The following is a 22,908-nucleotide window of genomic DNA, read 5'->3' as shown; positions in this document are numbered from 1 at the left end:
TATATATTATATGAAAGAATTAAAAAGCTGCCAATTAAAAATAGCACAGGTCTTATTATCACTTACAATCTTTATTTTATACTTGTTGAAAGAGATCTCTTAGATTTACTAAGACATATTATTTTAACTCTATCACTCTTGGGCGATCATAAAAAGGAAAATATAAGTGAAATAAAAGTACTCATCATATTCTATCACATTCTGAGTCTGAATTTTCTGTATTACTTTTCAACTCAGAGATGTCACTACCCATGTTTCTGTACAGATTTCATTCTCGAAACTGACAAGGCGGGGTTACTGATGCAGGTTTTCTTCAGAGGGTGTTCCACTAGGGTCTCTGAGCTTCCTGTCCAAGCTTCTAACACTGAGTCTGCCAGTCTTGATGTTGACTCTTTCTAAATCTTAACAGAAGGTGTTGTTAGAAGGTTTTAACGCAATAAGCGTAATTCAGATACTCAATTAGTCCTCCTCAGACAGTGTGTGTGGAATCAAATACTGAGAGTTGAAGTAGTATAGATATGTCACCACGGATCCCAACCGAATCTGCTCATGAGCAGGCAATGACCATTATGGCCGAGAGGGAGCCTGACCAGAAGAGATTGTGAGATGTCATGGTTTGTAAGGCTCATCGCAATTTCAGAAAGGTTAGAATATGAAGACATCCCCCTTAGAATCAGTGAAATAAAGCAACCCCCAAATTAAGCTATTCAGAATAGCATGTCTCTGACATTCTTATGAATCATATATTAACATATAATATATACTATACAATAATATATATATATTAAATTACATATCAATCATAGCACAATAATGTAGCACTAGACACTTCATATAATGTTAGGAAAACTAATTTCTAGGCTTTGTTATTATGGACAAAAGAGCAACAATGGTGTCCTCTCTAAGGGATCAAAAGAGTAATTACTAACAATATAAAGAATATTTAGCTTGAGCAAAATATAATTATGTATTATTAAAGGCATATAAAATAGAAACCAGGAAAAGGGGAAAGACTCTCTCCCCACCCTTGACCTATAAAAACACTGAAAAATGTGGAATTGGGAAGAGCCAATAAAAATGGCATAAGCAAGGGCTTTAGGGTGGAGAAGAGGTTTTGCTACATTTGTTTTTTCTTGGCAAAATCCTATGAAAAAGATACTTCCCTCCTGTTAAACTTTCTACAAAGAAATGCTAGTTCCTGAACACCACCATACAGAATTTATAAAAGGAGGAATATCCATTTGGAACAACAGGGCAATTTAAATGATACACAGATTGGTGGTCTATTGTCCAAAATGAGCTTACATTAGGGACTTGTCTTGTGTTTAGATTTCAAGGCACATGCTAGATGGGCCAGAAGTATTCTAATAAGTTTATTTGCCCATTAGCAATACTATTGTGACATATGTACTAAATAGATCATAGAATACAGAGGTTTTCACCTGTTTAAAACCTCTAAACTATCTCAAGGGCAGCATCTCTACCACCTTTAAATTTCTACATCACTGATAATACATGCCACATAATTAACACTTAATGATATAGTCCATCATATTAATTTTGCAGGACCATAATGGGTATGTGCAAGAATAAATGAAGGATGAGGTCAGAAAGATGAATTTAAATTGGGAGCCCTGTTATCAGTTCTCCTTACTAAATGTTAGTGAATGTGCCTAATTAATAACCCAAATCCTCATTAGAAATTCATTCAAGTGTTTTCTGAACTGATAGGGATTTTGTGGAACTTCAGTTTTTGCTCCAGCAAACAATGCTGTAGAATTTCATAAGATTTTCAAATGTGTAAATGCAAGACATCTAACAAGTAAAAGGAGTTGACAAATGTGATTACATGTGGAAATGCAGATATAATTCAACATATGCAAATATATTAAATTTTCTTAAGTCAATATGGGTAATACTACATATCATTTTATTTATGTAATATAGAACATATAGTCATATCTTTTCATCTACGTACCCATATCCATCTATTCATCTCCCTGTATTTATCACTTTATCAGCCTATCTAGTAAATCATGAAGTGGTGTAAATGGTTCTACATGGTGTGACCCATTCCTGCCTACTTCTTCAGGCATATATAACTATAGTCACATATATATATATATATATATATATATATATATATATATATATATATATATGTGACTATAATTTCCTGTACCCTAGGCTCCAGCCATAGAGCAGTCTAGTTTCTAGCATTTGGAACTATCGGCTTTCAGACCCTGAAGCCTTTTTTGTACTACTGTCTCTTTGAACTCCTCCTCACCAGCTGCCAAGCACCTTATCATGCTTCAGACATCATTTACCACATTACCAGTTGTAAAAGGGAAAATAGTCAGTGCTTTATACTGGGCCATGGTGACACGAAAGCTATAATGTGAGAAAAAGTTTTCAACAGTGTTTGTTCCAGCCATTAAAGTGGTTACTGCATTTGAGAACAGAACTAACCATGAATACGATGAAATTTTGAATGTATTTTCTGAAGACTGGGGCTAGAGATTTACCATTCTGATGTGCATATTTCATTTTAGCATGGGATCCTCATGACAACACATTAAGCAAAAATCCTAAAATAGCTTCTCATATTTATCTTTCAGGCCAATAGTTCATAGTGAAAATATATTATGAAAAAAAGGGAGGTGTTAAAGAAAAATTTAAGTCTCCTCAAGATCATAAATAAAATCACTAAAATATTTAATTGAGAAAACTAATTATCTTCGAGACTACTAAAGTAGTTATCGCCAACTACTATGACAGAAATAAACTTTTTTCTGAAATGTGTTATTTGGTAATTTATTTGTAACAAATTCTGCATGTGTCTACAGAAGAAAGCTCTTGCTCTGAATTAAAATTAATTTAAATGTATTCAAAGAACAAATCTGGGATATAATATTTAATAGATTTAGCCCTAATAGAACATAAATTCCAGCAGCTAAAATGATGGAAGTCACAAAATGTACTGATGATTCGAACAATGCCAAATCAAGGTGAAGAACAGACTACATTATATATATATCGAAGGAGTATTATTTGATTTAATAGAGTTTCCTTTAACTTTTAGATTTTTAACTCATAAAATTATTTTTATAGAAGCTTTTTTTAATAGAAGCTTTTTGCTTCAGCAAAAACTTTTTAATTAATAAATAAAGATATCTGGGGGTATCAGGGTCACTCAGTCAGTTAAGCATCTGATTCTTGATTTCAGCTCAGCTCATGATCTCAGGACCCTGAGACTGAGCCCTGGGTCTGTTCTGTGCTGAACGTGGAGCCTGTTTAAGATTCCCTCTCCTCCTCTTCCTCTGCCCCTTGCCCCGCTTGCATGATTAATAAATAAATCTTTAAAATAAATAAATAAATAAAGATGCCAATAGATATCACAAAATAAATGCTATTATATTCAGAAGATTAAATTCATTCATATAAAGAATGTATTAGCAATTAGGCTATCTTCTATCTAGATTCCTGAATATTTTATTGAAAATTTAATACATGAGAGTTTACTTCCTAAAAATGTAAATATTTTTATGTAAACATTTCAGAAGGCTATAGATTAACCAGCAAAATTCCTTTTTCAATTCCCAGTTCCACCAATGACCTCATAGTCCTCTCTTCAAGTAGTTGCTGGTAACCATTTGAATGCATCCCTGCAGAATTATTTAAGGTATTTACATTATACATTATATATATATATATATATGTGTGTGTGTGTGTGTGTGTGTCTATATGTATTATCTCACTCATATTATTCTGCTTTTGTCTCAAAATGCAAAATAATTTTACATTTCAGCACACATAGATACTAATAAATTCTCTTTGAAAAACTGTTGAGTATTATTTTATGTGCCAGAATGGAGGTCTTAGAATTAGCCTATTTGTTTCATTGTCTGTTGGCTGAAATTTAGATTATTTCCTAACTTCAATTGTTATGAACCATTTTATTTTATTGTCATGCATTCCATCTCCCAATATTGGGGTACAAAGCACCCCCCAGGGAAAACAATTAAATACATTTGATAACACGTTTGTTAATATGTTCTTGAATGCATCAATGATCTGCCAATATAGTAAGTAATACCACACTGAGGCCAGAAGGAAAGTTTAATCTGGTGTCATGGACTTGATGTGTGTGTCCTCCCAGAATTCATATACTGAAACTCCATCCTCAGTGAGATGGTATTTGGAGATGGAGTCTTTTGGAATTAATTAGGTCATGAGAGTGAAGCCCTCGTGAATGGGATTTGTGTTCTTATAAGAAGTAACCTCAAAGAGATGATCTCTCTTAGCCATGTTGGGGTACAACAAGAAGTTTCCATCTGCAAGCCAGGAAGAGGGCTCTCACCTGGAACTGAACTGGTCAGATCTTGATCCTGGTCTTCCATGCCTCCAGAACTGTGAGAAATGAATTTCTGTTCTTTTGGCCATCTAGTTTATGGTATTTTTGTTGTAGCAGCCCAAACTAAGACAGTTGATTTGAACTTTATGAGAATTTTTCCAAACTGTGAATTTGAGCATCTACAGAAGAATAATCCAGGGCCTTCTCCCAGTGAGACATCTAATAGGAGATACTATATAAACTTTGGAACCTAAAAGGTATAGCCTTGTTCATAATGTTTAACTGGTCAGAAAATGTCAGTGCTTCCAGGAAAATGACAGAAACAAAATTCCTTTCTGGAGAAATTTTTTTTTCATCCTGAAATTTTAAAAAATTCCATAATAAAAATTAAAGAGAGATGAGCATTTTGACTTCCAGTTTCCAATTCCACATTTAAGGAAACTGGAAATCACCCTTCTATCCTAAGAAATAAACTGAAGATTGAAAAATCAACTTTTCTCACAAAAATCCACAGCAGCAATAAACAATTAGGAAACAAAATTATATACAAATAAATAAGTATACATATGTGTATACATACATACATACAGAGAGAGAGAGAGAGAGAGAAACTGGCAATGCAGTGGGAGTGCAGACTTCCTGCAAATGACAGAAGAAACGGCTTGCACATTAGCAATGGCGGCCTCAGTAAATGCTCTAGCCAGCTCCACAGATTCCAGGGACCACCATTTTCCTTTTTCTCTTCCACAAATGAGGGTATTTAGCAGTTGCTTTAGTAATTAAACTCCAAGATACTTCCCCTCCCTGTCTTTGCTCCTTAGCACTTCCCCCTCTTTTGTAACCAATACCTGTATTATATTTCTTTGGTTTGGAAATACCTGAGTAGTGTCTGGGGACACGGACAGGTTCCTTATACTTAGGAAAACCAAGATATTTACTGAGCATCTACAGAAGAATAATCCAGGGCCTTCTCCCAGTGAGACATCTAATAGGAGATACTATATAAACTTTGGAACCTAAAAGGTATAGCCTTGTTCATAATGTTTAACTGGTGAGGGCACTGTTCTTCTAGTATACTTTAGCAAGCCTCTTTCATGGTTATCCTTGACCTGAAATCGTGTAAGAATAAGTTGTTTTAGTGTTAAGCATATCTGTCTCATATTCAACACCAATCTGATCTTCTTATATCAAAAAGATAGGTCTAGACAAAGAGAGATAATTTGAAGACCAATGATGTACTGTCTTGGAGAAACACAGACTCACCAGATATATTCTAGGTTTATTAAAGTCAAATTTATTACAATGTGGACCTAAGTAATTTATGTGTATGTTTAACTATATTTTTAAATGTATTTATATATATGTAGATTTTTCATATGCATGCATTTATCCATGTTATCTGTACATGAGTATAAATTTAGCACCTATTCTTTAAATATTTTAAGTTATATTCAAGTAAATTTTCACGTGAACTTTCCTTAGAAAGATAATACTATTTGACTCTAAGCGAAATGCCTATATTATCTTTCCTTATTTCTTTCTTGAATAAGCCTAAAAGTTATGATTTTTTTTAGAAAATTGGCAGACTAGATTATTTCAACATTTCTATGTTGAATCATTCAAATATATACATCAGGCCATTTTAGCTTCCTATTCAAACCCCCAATTTTTAATTCTCTATGAGAATAGTTTCAGCTCGGAGGCCAAATAAAGATGTAAAACAGTCCTTTGTCAAGAATAAAAAGAAGATTACCTCATAACTAGCTATGAAATAACAGAACAAATTTAACTCAGATAATGGGGACAGTTTTTGGAACAAGATGGTAATGAACTTACAAAACTGTAGAAAATATAATAATAAAAAAATTGTCACAGAAGTAGAGGTTGATGAACAGAAATGCATCAATTTTTATTTTTTAATTGCTTTTTACTCTCTGCTGAAGCCTTCACCTCCCAAAGGGGTAGAAGTGAGGGTCAGTGACTTTCTCAATTTTTGCTACTGTAGTGGCATTTTCAACTAAATTGATACATTTGGAAACAACCATGTATTTAAAGCACAGATTTAACAATGTAAAATTAAATTATAGGCATTGAATATAAATTTCCATTTTTTATATAACTTAATTTTTTTAAAGATTTTATTTATTTATTTATTTATTTATTTATTTATTTGAGAGAGAGAGAGAGCACACACAAGAAGGGGAAGAGAGAGGGAGAGAATCTCAAGCAAATTCCATGCAGAACGCAGAGCCTGAACCTAGGCTGTCTCACGACCCTGAGATCATGACCTAAGCCAAAATCAAGAGTCATGTTTAACCGACTGAGCCACCCAGGCACCCCATGACTTAATTTTTTTAGACCAGTATTAGGTTCACAGCAAAACTACAGGGAAGGTAAGAGCTCTACCATGTATCCCCTGCCCCTACACATGCATAGTCTCCCTCATTATCAACATCTCCCACCAGTATAGTATATTTGTTAAAATTGATGAACCCACAGCAACACATCATAATCAACCAAAGTCCATAGTTTACATTAGGGTTTATTCTTGGTGTTGTACATTCTACGGGTTTGGACAAATGTATAATGGCATGTATCTGTCATTATAGTATCATAAAGAGTATTTTCACTGCCTTAAAAATCCTCTGTGTTCTGTCTATTAATTCCTCTCCTATACCCAGCCCTGGCAACCACTGATCCTTTAATGTCTCTATATAGTCTTTCCTTTTCCAGAATGTCATATATTCAGAATCATACAATATGTAGTCTTCTCAGACTAACTTCTTTTATTTAGTAATATGCATTTCAATTTCACCCATGTCTTTCCATGACTTGATAGCTCATTTCTTTTTAGTGCTGAATAATATTCCACTGTCTGGATGTACTGTGGCTTATTTATCCACTCACCTACTGAGGACACCTTCGTTACTTCCAAGTTTTGACAATTATAAACAAAGCTGCTATAAACACCTATGTGCAGGTTTTCACATGGACATACGTTTACAAATCCTTTAGGTAAGTATCAAGGAATGTGATTTCTGAATGCATTGTAAAAGTAAGTTTTGTTTCCTAAGAAACTGTCTTCCAAAGTGGTTGTACCATTTTGACTTCCACCAGCAAAGAATCAGAGTTCTTGTTGCTCTGCATCCTCCTTACCATTTGATGCTGTCAGTATTCTGGATTTTTCCCATTCTAAGAGGTGTGCAGTGATATCTCATTGTTATTTTAATTTTCACTTACCTCACAATATATGATGTGGAACATGTTTACATATGCTTATTTGCCATCTGTATATCTTCTCTGGTGAGGTGTCTGTTAAGGTCTCTGGCCTAATAGAATTGGTTGTTTTTCTTATTATTTAATTTTAAGAGTTCTTTTTTTTTTTAAGATTTTATTTATTTATTTGACAGAGAGAGACAGCTGGAGAGGGTACACAAGCAGATGGAGTGGGAGAGGGAGAGAGAAGCAGGCTCCCCGCTGAGCAGGGAGCCCAATACGGGACTCAATCCCAGGACCCTGGGATCATGACCTGGGCTGAAGGCAGACATTTAACAACTGAGCCACCCAGGCGCCCCTAATTTTAAGAGCTCTTTGTTTATTTCAGATAACAGTCCTTTTATCAGATGTGTTTTATGCAAATATTTTCTTCCAGTCTGTGGTTGTCTTATTCTCTTGACATTATCTTTTTCAGAGCCAAAGTATTAATTATAATAAAATCCAGTTTATCAATTCTTTATTTCACAGATAATGCTTTTTGTATGTCAAAAGGCATTGCCACAACCAAGGTCATCCAGTTTTCTCTTACGTTGTTCCTAGAAAGTTTATAGTCTTGCATTTTACATGTAGGTCTATGATCCATTTTGAGCTAATTTTTTGAAGGGTATAGAGTCTGGGTCTAAATTCTTTTTTTTTTTGCATGTCAGTGTCCAGTTGTTCCAACACCAATTATTGAAAACACTAACTTTATTCGATTGCATTGTCTTTCCTCCTTTGTTGAAGATCCACTTGACTATATTTATGCAGGTCTATTTCTGGGTTCTCTCTTCTGTTCCATTGATTTATTTTCATTTAGTTTGCCAATACACTATCTTGATTACTGTAGCCTCAGCGTAAGTCTTGAAGTCAGGTAGTATCTGTCCTCCAACATTATTTTTTTTTCCTTCAATATTGTGCTGGATATTCTGGGTCTTTTGCCTCTCCACATAAACTTCAGAATCAGTTTGTCGATATCTACAAAATAACTTGCTGGATTTTGATTGAGATTGTATTGACTACATAGACAAGTTGGGAAGAACTGACACTGTGACAATATTAAGTCTTCCTACCCATGAACTTGGAATATCTCTCCATTTATTTAGTTCTTCAATTTCTTTGGTTAGAGTTTTGTGGTTTTCCTCATATAGGTCTTGTGCATATTTTGTTAGATTTATACCTAAGTATTTCATTTTGGGGGATGCTAATGTAAATGGTAATGTGTGTTTAATTTCAAATCCCACTTATTAATTGATGGTATACAGGAAAGTGTTTGACTTTTGTATATTAACCTTGTATCCTGTAACCTTGCTATCATTGCTTGTTACTTCCCATTCTTGTTGTTGCTGGTTCTTTCAGGTTTTCTATATGGATGATCATGCCATCTGTGAACATGGACTTTTTTCCCTTATCAGTCTATATTCTTTTTATTTTCTTTACTTGTCTTATTGAATTAGCTAGAATTTTCAATACAATATTGAAAAAGAGAGGTGAGAGAAGATCCTTGCCTTATATCTGATCCTAGGGGGAAAACATTGATTTTCTCACCATTAAGTATGACATTAGATGTAAGTTTTTTTGGAAACATACTTTATCAAGTTCAAAGCTCCATTTTCAATCTCCTTAGAAGTAAGATAATGGTCTACTTTATATATAAGTGGTTTTCATTTTGTTTGGCTTTTAACATTTTTCAAAAATTTAAGAGTCCAGAATTCACATCATTTAAATTTTTATTTAATAACTTCTTTAGTTTAGAACTCTACTAACCTCACATTATCTTAATTTTAGATTAAGATTAAGCCCTAAACAATATTAAAATTAAGGAACTAACAGAAGTCATAATTTAATATGGGAAGCAATGGAATTATAATGAATATCTTTTGTAGACCCTGTACTCCTACAGAATCTTTATCATAAGCATATCTTTAGGTCAGGGAAAAAAATACTTCCCTTCACTCTTCAGTCAAGGACATTTACTACTGTAGTTAAGATGGACCTGAATTATCTTAGGAATTAAGGTGGTGGTGGGGTGTGATGTTGAAAGGCTAGCTCTGGAGACAGTGGGCATGGTTTCAGACCCTTGCCCTACTACTTACTAGCTATGTGACTAGGAAAGTTATTTAATTCTCTAGTGCCTCATTTTGTTATTAGTTAAGTAGGATAATATTTACTTCAAAAGGTATTTGTGAGGATTAAATGCGTCAATATGCATAGTTCTCAAAACAATGTCTGCAACATAGCATATATTATAAGAGTATTACTATTACTATCAAATGATAAGAAATACAGAAAGGTACCTGCATAAATAATTCAGGTAAACCACCAAATCACATAACTTTTCAGACTTTACAACCTCATGTAAATGTTAGTATGACCAATATAAAAATTACATCATTTCAAGGTACTACAATGATTGGCCAAAAAAGTCACCTTGTGTGGCTGTGGGAGAGGAGAGAAACTGTACATGAATTTAACCAGCTATGAGCTCAGTTATTTCTTCTGCCCTTGGTGGACACAAAGAAATGACAATTTTAAAGGTTAATTGATTTGCCTTAACCTGTTACCAGCAGTAAATAAACAAACTAGACCAGGATCATTTCATTTATGTGGATAATCTATAATCTCCTTTCAGGAAAGTTAATTAAAGGAAAGAGAAAGAGAATAAGAGAAGCATTGACCTCTGTTCCCAAAGCAAAGTGGGCATCGAACATATTTTCCCTTGCTTAGTTCTACAGTGTATCTGCTTCTGTAGCTGGACATTTCTTTTATGAGGTACAATAGGAGGTTAATGGATCAAATGAGCAGATGGTCATATTCTAGAAAATAATGATAATACTTACACCACTGCCAGGGTCCCAACCCTGCTGAGTGATATGGTAACTCAGCAGTGGGGAATTGTTCCTGGGGGTACACAGACAATCTGTAGTGTTGCTTCCATTAAGTGACTGAATGATCTGCTGCTAAACACACACACACACACACACACACACACACACACACACACACACACCCCTCACGCAAGAATACATTGCTAAAATACACTATTACAAACAATTATTCTAAAGAATGCCCAGGGACAGTTAATTCTTTAAGTCAACAAATGTTTAAGAAGTGTCAACTCCATGCTGAGTAATATTGCATAGTACTTCTCAAAAGATGTTATGCTTAAAATGAAAAGTTCATTAAATAATCTTGGGCATTGTGTGGACAATTAAAAACATGGTGTATGCTTATTTGCAGTGCATAAGAAAAATGTAACTGCTCAGAAAAACCATAATTTCATAAATATTTCTTAAGATAAAATGAAAGTAGGAACATAAGTTTTGAAAAAAAAATGCCTTAGGGGAGGATCAGACAAGTTCACTTAGATGCACTCCTTCCTAAAACTCCAGTAAAATGATGGTAAATAGGTGGTTTGAAAGAACAAACCTAAAAGGACAAAGGAAGGGAAGAGAGGGCAAAAGCAATGTAACTCTGATGGTTTGAAATCAGAGAGACTAGGGAAAAAGTTTGTGTACTCAAGCTTGGAAAAGCTGAGTGTGGAGGCAGCACAGAGGAAGCTAAGAAACAACTCATTCTTCACTGCAGAACTCACACAGAGCAGGAGTTGGTAGTATGGAAACTTCTAGAAGAGGGAGTGACATTGGAAATAAAGTTGAGGATTGCATTCCAATTTTGCTCAAGAAGAACTTTGATGTCCAGATTCTTTCTTATACTTTGCATAGCCAGGCAATTGCTAAGGCTCCCAACTCTGCAAAAGACAGGAGGATTCATGTCTGAAAAGAATAAATATGTCGATGAGCAATGAGGCAGAGCTAAGAGCAGAGATACTTTACTAAAAACAGGGAATAAGTAAAAGCTTACATATGAAAGATTACAAAAGACTGGAAAATTCTTCTGTGGTGACGTTGACCAACCTGACTAAAGGTAATGGTCTTGGGATTCCCTAATAAAATAGCCCAACCAACCGACATTTGAAATTATCATCTGTATAGATGCATTTCCAACCACCTCTGGTACCACACCCTTAAGTTTGAAAAACAGAAAAGGATAGTCGGATAGTTTAGAAAAAAAAAAAATACTAATATGCAAAACAAAAATGAAAACACACAGAAAAAAAATTGGGGCAAAACAGAGATGCATGGAGAAGAACACTTCAAAAATGTTAACATCCTCAGAGAGAGAATAGGAAATATTTCATTTATGAATCAACAACTGGATGATATAAAAAGAACATTTGGAGAACTAAGAGTGACAATAATAATAAAGGTGGTACAGGGATATGTCAAGAATCATGAATGACTAAAGTGGGGTAACATGTACGGACCATTATACAATTAGATGTGGGCCATAAAAAAGGTACCACCTAGCAAGAGGGGAAGAATGAAGGGGGGGAAATCGGAGGGGGAGAAGAACCATGAGAGACGATGGACTCTGAAAAACAAACTGAGGGTTCTAGAGGGGAGGGGGGTGGGAGGATGGGTTAGCCTGGTGATGGGTATTGAGGAGGGCACGTACTGAATGGAGCACTGGGTGTTATGCACAAGCAATGAATCATGGAACACTATATCTAAAACTAATGATGTAATGTATGGGGATTAACATAACAATAAAAAAATTAAAAAAAAAAAAGTACCACCTGCAGTATTATTGGTGTTGGAGAATCTACATCCATCGGGGCACACTGGAAAGTTCCTTGAGGGAGGAGGGGTGTGGGGTGAGCCATCAAGAGTATGTACTGCTATGACAGTACATAAGATGGGCTTAGGACTTTCCTTTTAGAGAAAATGGCAATCACAAAAGAAATAAATAAAAATGTGGGAGTACCATAAAGAGAAACAGAAAGCATAGATGAGTCACAGATTTGGAGAAAAGAGGGATGGAAGGGGAAAACTGGTACTAGTATTCAGTAAGTTTTATAAGGACTAAATTAAAGAAGCTGGGGCACTTCCAGATGGAGGCATCTAGCAGAGTCAGTGGTGTGGCAGTGGAATTCTAGAGAGTAGTCAGATCTGATTGTTACCACTGGGTTGTTCACATGGAATATTAGTCTACCTTTCTTCCTCCCTCCTTTGTTTCCTTTTTTTTCCCAACAAATATTTACAGGATGCATAGATATAATAAGACAAATCAAACCTCTGCACTTACAAAATTTCATTCTTGAGGATGATGGTAAGGACGTGCACGTGATTAAAAGAGACAGAAAGAGAGAGAGAGAATGTTTCAGAGAAAGAGGAAGGTGGTGCGGAAGACAATGATGATGTCAACACTCCTATAGTGCCAGACTTGGTTTTAAGCACTTCTCCTTACTACTCACCTGTGTCTGCAAACCAGCAACATCTGTATCACCTGGCAGTTTGTCCGAAATACAACATCTCTGGCCCCGTCTGAAATGACTGAGTCAGAATCTACATTTTAGCAAGATTCCTATTAGATTGTATGCACATTATCATACTGGAAACCCTGCATTACACAGTTTTACCCAGTAAATCTTCATAAATCCAGTGAGGTAAATATTATCACTGGCCCCATTCTAAAGGTGAAAAAACGGAGGCTGAGAAGAGTCAAGGGACTGGCCCGAGGTCATTAGCTAGTAAGTGCCCCAGTTGGGATTTGAAGCCACACCATCCCACTCAGACATCAATGCACAAAATCACTATGCGATACTGTCTCTCAGTGCACACTGAGTTTGCAGGAAAACCTCTTATATTTAAAGGACGGCAGCAGAGGAAATGTATTCTAAATTTTCTCGAAAGGAGAGATGTAGGAAGAAAACAAGAAACAGAAGGGTTTAAGAATCAAAGATGTATGTTTATAAAGGAAAATATCACAAGCCAAAAAAGATAAAGTCCAGTTCAACGGAATCGCCGGTTAGGAAGTTAGTGATGTTCGAGAGAGGGGAGGAGGTAAAGACCCCTCTGCAGAGCAAGGGGCTGGCGTGGCTGTGGAAGTGATGAGCGCAGACTTCTCATTCAAAAGCAGCCCCAAAGAGCACCATCCATCTCCACGGCAATAGAAGCAACTGACAAAGCAAGAGAATCAGTTCTGCTGAACAGGAATGTTTTCCCTCACTTGCAGGATTAACGCCCTACCCCGGAAGGTTCACTGCTCTTTCCGAGCCAACCTTAGAGCTGAATTTTCTCTCTCCAGTTTGCATATACAAATGTCAAGCTGAACATCTGAGTTAAAGGGATTTTTATTGGTGTTGAAGTATGGCATGGATTAAATGAAAGAGGGAAATATAATCTGCTTCTGTCACAAATCCACCTTAGTTATAAAGTGTGGGGAAAATAGGTTTTCAGCAACTTTCTGATCCATTTAAACTTCAAAACACTTTATATTATAGCTGCTCTCTACTCTTCTGCCCTTCTCCTGCCTCCACATTTTAATAGGTTTCCCACTGAAGGGAAAACTCAGATGAAAATGATTGTGAGTTGTGTTTTGTTGCTGTGCCTCCTCATATGCTGATTTCCCAGGTACGTGTGCAACATTACAGTGCTGGACTCCTAATGCTTATTTGCGGGATTCTACCATTCTTCTCCTTCACATGTAAACATGTTAATTTCTGAGGAAACTATCTCTGATATCAGGGTGCTATACAATAAAAAGGTCTTTTTAGAAAGTGCTGCTTTCCTATTGCAAAGAGCAAAGTCCCAAAAAAAGCCCTCTAGAAATTATTTCATTCACTGGCACCACAAGAAAACAGTAAAAAAAAAAAATTTGTGTGCAGGATGGTATATTCTTTTTTTTTTTTTAGATTTTATTTATTTATTTGACAGAGAGAGAGCACGAGCGGAGGGGAAGGGGCAGAGGGAGAGGTCGAAGCAGGATCTCTGCTAAACGGAGAGTCAGACTTGAGTCTCCATCCCAGGACCCCAGGATCCTGACCTGAGCTAAAGGCAGACACTTAACTGACTGAACCACCTAGGAGCCCCAGGATGGTATATCTTAAACCTACATTTTTTTCCAGTTAGCATATTTTTAATTTCTACGGATGATGAGAAATTGAGATTTTAAACAATTAACTGGCTTAACTGTATTAATCCAGTATGAAAGATAGATACATCCTCAAATACTCCATTTCTTGTCTAATGCTGAAACTGTCAGTATATTCTCCCTCAGGACCTTTCGTGGAAGCGGTGTGGAGAAACTATGGTCTGTTGGCCAAATCCAGCCTGCCCTCTGTTTTTAAATATAAAGTTTTGTTGGCATAAAACTGTGCCTATTTCTTCTGTTCTGTCTGTGGCTGCAGTTACACTATAATGGCAGATTTGAGAAGTTGCACCATAGACCACAGGGCCAATAATGCCTGAAATTATTCACAACTGGCCCCTTATAGAAGAAGTCTACCAACCCCTGGTAGGGAATCTGGAGGGAAGCATGGGGCAGAGGTCACAGAAGGGGACTGGCTATGAGATTTTGTTTTTCCTTTTTCTAAAATAGGGACTAAACTTTGTAACAAAATAGTGTCTCAGTCCCCACATTTATCTCCAAATCTTTCCAGAGTCCTGGTGAAATGATAGTACAGATATGCAAAACAAATCCATCCACAATAGCAGAGAAAAAGGAAGTATGTAATCAGCAAACCAGAAGTTTTGACGAATTCCTGGAGGATAGCCGTTAGATGGGTTTTACTGATGCCTAAGTTAGATCGGAGAAAATAGTCAAAAGAGGCTGCAGTGGAGGTGGGCACAGTGCTTCCTCGTGGAACCCCCAGAGGCCCAGCAGATGGAGGGAATGCAAGCAAACTTGGGGCAGGAATTAGGATAATTAAAGGACTTACTGTGCACAGTTGGGGCTAGTCAGCCCCTTCAATTCCCTCTTCTGTTCAGTTGGCTGGAGCAGTGAATCCCATCTTAAGCCTCAAGTAGGGCTTTCTAATGAGAAAGATTCATCTGTCAAGGGTCCATTAGTGTGTATGTTAGAACTAGAGAGAGGTATAAAACAAGTACAATGTTGGGGCAACCTGGGTGGCTCAGTCAATTAAGCATCTGCCTTCAGCTCAGGTCATGATCCCAGGGTCCTGGCGATGGAGCCCCACGTGGGGCTCCCTGCTCAGAGGGGAGCTGTTTCTCCCTCTCCCTCTGCCCAACCCCCCTCTCATGAGTGTGCTCTCTCTCTCTTTTAAATAAATAAATAAAATCTTAAAAGAAAAATGTACAATGCCCCTGGACCAGTGGGGTGAAAAAGGATAGGAAGCTGGACGAGGAGATGGAAATAAACTCAAATACATTTCCCCATGTAGGGGATATTGAACATTTATGACTGCTCTGAATCTGTAGAGCACTTTCTCTACTTTTCATGGCCCCCAATATTATGAATATTGCTTCCTGAGATACAATTTTGAAAGCCTTTATTTTCTAGCCGACATTGCAAATAGAATGAAAATATATGACTAGTTCTCCAATCATTTGTGTCCATACAAGACTCTGATTTGGGCATGACCTACACAAAGCAGCAGGTTGGGCACAGGGCATCCACTTGCGCTCAAGGGTGCAAGTGGCAGCTGTTCTCCAATTAGGCCAGTTCTTCAGTGAGGTTCTCACCATTGTTTTTTGTTAGTTTGTTTTTTCTAGTAGTTTCTCCTAGAAGCTGATCCTCCAACTTGCTCAACAATTAGGTGAGTTATTTAATATCTCTTAATAAATTCCTTCTTGATTAAACTAACTGAAATGGATTCTGTGTTCTGCACCTACAAATTTAGCAAATAAAACCTCAAAATGAACTGTTCTTTAGCTTGGTGACAGGGGTAGCCCTGGGCCTGTCTGTACACTTCCTCTCCACATACCCTAAAGCAAAATCTGTACGAGAACAGGTCCTTATCCTTACACAGAATCAGTCTTCTCTTTCAGAGTGTGAGTCTTTGGGGACAACAGCCCACAACTCCTAAAGAAATGCAGGCTGCATATTACACAATGAACGTTCTTCATTGGTAAAAACGAATAGTAGACCAAGGTTCATTTGTTATTTGAGGAAAATTCACAACTTCAAAGAGAAAGATCAAAGTGGACAATAGAAACATGGACCCAGAGTGTACAGAAATAATGTGCTTTCTAATTTTTTTAAAAAAATGCTATTTATTTTCCTCTTAGAAATTTGAAATAGTCATCCATAAGAGAAGCAACTGTAAAAAAGGATCAATTAGCAAGAAATAGATCTTGGAGAGGAATAAAATGATTGCAAAATAAAATGTAGACTAACGAGACTAAATAACAGAATGGGAACAGATACAGGACATATTTATAATAAGTAATATAAATTCAAGGAATCCCTAGAACATGGCCCAAAGGATAAATTAAATGGGAAATATTAGAAGAATGTTAAGAGACATGGAGGGTAGATTCAGAATGTCCAAACCTAATCTAAAAATCATTTAAAGGTAAAAGAACAAGGACAATGAAGGGAAAAGATAATCAAATAGAAAAAAATTTATCTCAAGTCTTCAGAACCAATGAAAAAAGTTTCAGGCATACACATTTTGTTGATATTTCAGCACTCCACTGACAGAATATCTTAAATCTTCCCCAAAAGAAAAGCATGTCGGGGCGCCTGGGTGGCTCAGTCGGTTAAGCGTCTGCCTTCGGCTCAGGTCATGATCCTGGAGTTCCGGAATCGAGTCCTGCATCGGGCTCCCTGCTCAATGGGGAGTCTGCTTCTCCTTCTGCCCCTCCCCCTCTCATGCTCTCTCTCTCTCTCTCTCTATCTCATTCTTTCTCTCTCAAATAAATAAATAAAATCTTAAAAAAAAAAAAAAAGCATGTCATCTGCAAAAGATAAGAACCAAAATGGCATCACCATTCTTTCTCATCATCAACATTTCATGTTAAGAAACAAACAGAACAATAACAAGTATCAATTAAGAGTGACATGAAAGAATTCTGAAAATTTACTTTCCACCTCCTCTTTCTAAAAACAAAAACAAAGCAAACTTAAAAATCTATTCCAGCTAACTGAGAGAGGAATCCAAGAGAGAGAAATCATGGCATCTTAGAAACAATGGAACAATTTTAGAAATAAAATGAAAAATAACAACAATAAATAATCTAAGAATGGAAGTCAGGAGGCATGTGGAGGCATGTGTAAAGAATGTCTTTAAGAAGAGTCTCCATTCCATGGATGTGATAATAAGATGAAGGTATGTGTTCTCCATCAATTATAATAGCAAGACTATCAGAAACTGGGCAAAAAACCTTTAAAGGCAAGTCAGGTTTTAAATATGAAGCAAACAGGGGCACCTGGGTGGCTCAGGTGGTTAAGCATCTGTGCATTCGACACAAGTCATGATCCCAGGGTCCAGGGATCAAGCCCTGTGGTGGACTCCCTGCTCAGCAGTGAGTCTTCTTCTCCCTCTCCCTCTGTCCCTCCACACTGCTCATGCTATCTCTCTCACTCACACACACTCTCTCTCTCAAATAGAGAAATTAAATCTTTTAAAAATATATGAAGAAAACAAATATGGGGTCTCATTTTGAGTAACCAATAGAGTATAAAAATAAAGAATACACATTTAACAAATCTTTGAGATCAAAAATTTTTTCCATTTTGATTCTAAAATGAATAATAGTAATACAATCAGAATGTTATAAATTCTATTTACAAAATTTTCAAAGTTTGATATCAACTTATGGGTAAAGCATTGAACAATTAATCATGATCATAGAACAAGATATAAAAGATATAATTTTGACATGTTAAGATTGGTAGGAAGAGGAGGAGGAGAGAAGAAAGGACAGGGAGACACATAACTTCCTTATATTACTTAGTAGGACAGTCCAAAGTTTAGGATAAAGAAATAGAGGGTTAAGTGTGTTAATTGAAATTGTTAAAAACAACATTATTAATATAAAAAGGAGGTAGAGGGAGTAAAGGAGGATATCAGAATTATAACTGCTAAATTCCTAATTGTTCTTATCAGGAAGTCAACAGAAACCATATGTCTTCATCATGGTATATGTCATGCTATGACAAAATATCATCTACTGGTGATTTAAACAACAGAAATTTCTCGCAACCCTGGAGGCTGGGAAATTCGAGATCAAGGTGCCAGCAGATTCAGTCCTTGGTCTTTATTCCTGGCTCACAGAAGGCTGCCTCTCACATAATAGAGAGAGGATGCTCTAGTGTCTTTTCCTCTTCCTACCAGGCATTAATCCCGTCATGGAGACTCCACCCTCATGACTTCAGCCAAACTAAATTACCTCCCAAAGGCCCCACCTCTACCTTCAACATAGGAATTTTGGGAAGACACAAACATTCAGTCTATAACACTATATAAAGATGATAAGTCAATGTATATCAATTATATTTCATTAAAAAAACAAAAGGTCAAAAACATTAATATATTTATTTAAAATTAGCACATTAACAAAAAGATTCTGGAAATATTCAAAGACAACTGTCTTGCAGCGTTATTTACAATAGTCAAGATATGGAAGCAGTCCAAGTGTCCATTAATAGATGAATGGATAAAGAAGATGTGGTTTATTCAGCCATAACAAAGAATAAAAGCTTGCCATTTACAACATGGTTGGACTCAGAGGATATAATGCTAGTGAAAAAAAGTCAGTTGGAGAAAGACAAATACCATAGGATTTCACTCATATGTGGAATTTAAAAAACAAATGAACAACGAAAAAATAAGATGAACAAAAAAATAGGCTCTTAAATACAGAGAACAAAGTGATGGTTACCAGAGGAGAGGTGTGGGGGGGTGGGGGGGTGGAGTGTGGGTGAAATAGATAAAGTGGATTAAGAGTACACTTGACCTTGCCTGAGAAATGTATACTGAATTGTTATACTGTACACCTGAAACTAATATAACCCTGTATGTTAATTATATTGGAATTAAAAAATAAAATTAAAGACAATTGTCTCTAAGGAGTGGCACTGGAGTGGAAAAGTCAAAAAAGGAAAGCTTTTGGCTTTTAATTTTTTTTAACTTTCTGTGTTGTTGAAATATTTTTACACTATGGACATACCTTATTTTATAATTTAAATTAAAATCTGAAGTAAAATAAAGACCATATTTGTGAGGATAGCCAGAACAAGATTTAGATATTCCAAATCATAAAGATCAAAAATAACATGATTAGGATATGCCATAAAGATGTAAAAATTTTAATTTTGTTATGTTTGGGCAGCTAACAATACAGTTGACCCTTGACCAATGCAGGGGTTAGGAGTGCCAACCTCCTACCCTGAGTCTAAAATTCATCTATAACTTTTGATTTCTCCAAAACTTAGTAATAGCCTACTGTTGACCAGAAGCCTTATCGATAACATAGTCAATTAACACATATTTTGTATGTTATATGCATTATATACTGTATTGTTAAAATAAAGTAAGCTAGAGAAAAGAAAATGTGATTGATAAAATTATAAGAAAGTGAAAATACATTTAGAGTACTGTACTGTATTTATAAAAAAAATTAATGTGTAAGTGGACCAGTGCAGTTCAAATCTATGTTGTTCAAGGGTCAACTGTACTTATTAACACAGATGACAAAAAAAATCTTGAAAATAATGTTTTGTTATACATTTATTTCTTAGAAAAATATTCTGAAAGTTACAAGCTCAGGTTGTACTAACATGAAGAAAATAATTATTGGGGTGTCTTGTTGGATAACAATCATATCCCATTTCTTCACAATAAAAACTAAGCTTCTTTATAAGAGATAGCAGCTTCCTATTTCCATTTTATTTTCCTATTTATTTTCTAAATCATTTGATCTAATATCCCCACCTTATCAATATCCTCAATCCATTGATACAACATCCTTCTTTCCAACTATGAGGCCATTCCTACTTTTACTTGCATCCTTACTCAGTTTAGAGTCCATATATGATTGTTATATTCATTAATTTGTAACTGCTCCCAATCCCCCTGTGCCTTTCTGCTATCTTCATGGTTTCGCCTTTATTCCTTAAAGATTTGGGTCCTGGGTTCTGTCTCTTTCTTTATTCCTCCAATTCTGCCATCCATCCAGATATCAGAGTCCATGTGCATGACCCATCTAATACGGCTCCTTTGACCTTTGACTTCCTTATCTCCAGTGACTTTTTTTCATATCACCTCATCTACCATATCCTCACAGTGAGATCCCGGACTGCCAACACTTGAAACTGCTCAGATCTAACGTCATTAGTTCAATCATCCCACTCTCTAACAACAAACTTAAAGAGAGAATGGATGTAGCCTTTTTGTCCCTTTTCCCCTCCCTGCTGGTTGGAATGGAACACCATCTTGGACCAGGAAATGGAAGTCAAATGATGGAGAAGATGGCATACCAAACAGAAGGGGTCTGTAGAAACACTCCCAACAGTCTCAACTTAAGACCAAGTAATATGAGAGAAAAAGTTCATGTAAACTTTTATCATTTTGTGTCTAGGCCCACTGAAAATAGATTCTAACTTGCTGGTATCACTATATATCCTTGGTCACCAATTCAAACGGCTACTCAACACTGCTTGGCATTCTTAACATCATTTTTCTAAGAAGCTGTCTCTCTCACACTCCACAACCACTATTCACTCAAATACCTGAACTTTCTTCTTCCCCATCTCCAACTAATTTCTTGCTTCATACTTCTTAAATATTATTAATATTGCTATCAAATCTAAAAAAATATTGCTATCAAATCTATTGACAAAACCTTACTCATCTTCTCCTTTTTCCTTCCAGTAACTTTGAAGGAAGTGAAGCTTCTAGCAAAGGCCAGTCCCTCTGGGTGCCCAGATTCACCTTGCTGCCACCTCAGTTTTCCCCTCCTAATTGCATTTTCAGCTTCTCCCTCTCCCTACCCACTGCCCTCTCTCCTAGTTCTCTGAAATCAACATTTTAACGTGCTCCAATTAGTGTCAAACTAAAAAACCAACTCCCTCCATGCTACCTCCCCTTTTAGCTACTGTTCTCTCTTCCTCTATACATGCTGCTCATCAGCACTATTACTATTACTGCTTTCTCACCTTCCATTAATTAAGCACCTTACTTCAAAGACAGTACTGTATCTTAAACCTGAGGGCATTGCTCTTAATAAGAAAACATGCACTTGAAATTTTTTAAATCATTTAAAATAACCCTTTTGTTAATGCTGATATCAAAAAATGGAAGGTAACAGCCTCCAATCAATGGAGTTTGTTGGGGTTTTTTTGTTTTGTTTTGTTTTTTTAATCTTAAACTCCGTTGACCTTACATAACCATACTTTCTCTTGACTACTTTGACAACAAAGTCTCCTGGCTTTTCTCCTATCTCTCTGGCCAGTCATTTTCCATTTCCTTTACTGACCCAGCTCCTTTATATTTGAAAACTCCAAATTCTTTGCCTTCTCAGTAACTGTGCATTTCAATCCTCTTCCCTCACCCTCTCTTCTTCTCTTCAAGGGTAACTTTTATTCCCCCTTCAGGTGTCATTTAAATATTATGTCCTTACACAGGACTTGTATAAATTCCCAATCAAAAATTGTATGCCACATTTTCTTTTTAAGTCTCTGTCTTTATAAAAAGTCTGTCTTTTATAATTCTATACTCATTTTTGATATTATTTATGTCAAGACTCACACTCTACCATAAACACCATAAGGGCAGGGAACATGTCAGTCTATCCATCACTCTATTTGAGCACCATAGTATATGGAAGAGGTTCTATAATTATCTCTTGAAAGAATACATGAATAATTTAGGACCAGGAAATTTTTCAGTTACCTCTATTGTGATGCAACTACAGAGAAAGGAGAGGGACATGCATTAGGTACACTATTGTTTGATTCATTTTCCATTGTTTTCTGCATGAAAAATCAACAAACATTTTTTGGCAGGGGTGGTGGGAGAATATGTTGGAACTCTCTATATATTTTTTGCTCAATTTCATCTGTAAACCTAAAATTGCTGTAAATATTAAATCTATTAATTTAATTTTTTAAGTCTATTAATTTAAAAAAATAAGAAGGCATCAAAACTTAATAGCATGGGCTGTAAGTCAGACTGCCTAATTCAAATTTCAGCACTGCCATTTAGGAACTGCGTAGCTTCAGGCAAGTTCCTTGAACTCTCCCTCAAGAGAGTTTGTTTTAGGGGTGTCTGGGTGGCTCAGTGGGTGAAGAGTCCAACTCTTGATTTCGGCTCAGGTCATGATCTCAGGGTCATGAGATCGAGCCCCACGTCAGGCTCCACACTGGGCATGGAGCCTGCTTGGGATTCTCTCTCTCCTTCTCCCTCTGCCCTCCCTCCCAATTCTCTCCCCCCCCTTAAAAAAAGAGAGAGAGAGTTTGTTTTATTTTGTTTTAATGTTTTAGTCACTGCTATA

At 36.2% G+C, this 22,908-nt stretch overlaps 1 protein-coding gene across 17 annotated transcripts in view; it reads right to left on the bottom strand.

The window, feature by feature from the left end:
- RBMS3 (RNA binding motif single stranded interacting protein 3) overlaps positions 1–22,908 on the bottom strand; it is a 1,332,425-nt gene that overhangs the window by 867,419 nt on the left and 442,098 nt on the right. The gene's annotated exons all lie outside the window — the stretch shown is intronic.

Source organism: Halichoerus grypus, chromosome 1, assembly GCF_964656455.1.
Source record: "Halichoerus grypus chromosome 1, mHalGry1.hap1.1, whole genome shotgun sequence".
Taxonomy (NCBI): domain Eukaryota; kingdom Metazoa; phylum Chordata; class Mammalia; order Carnivora; family Phocidae; genus Halichoerus; species Halichoerus grypus.
This window is presented reverse-complemented; position numbering and strand designations above follow the sequence as displayed.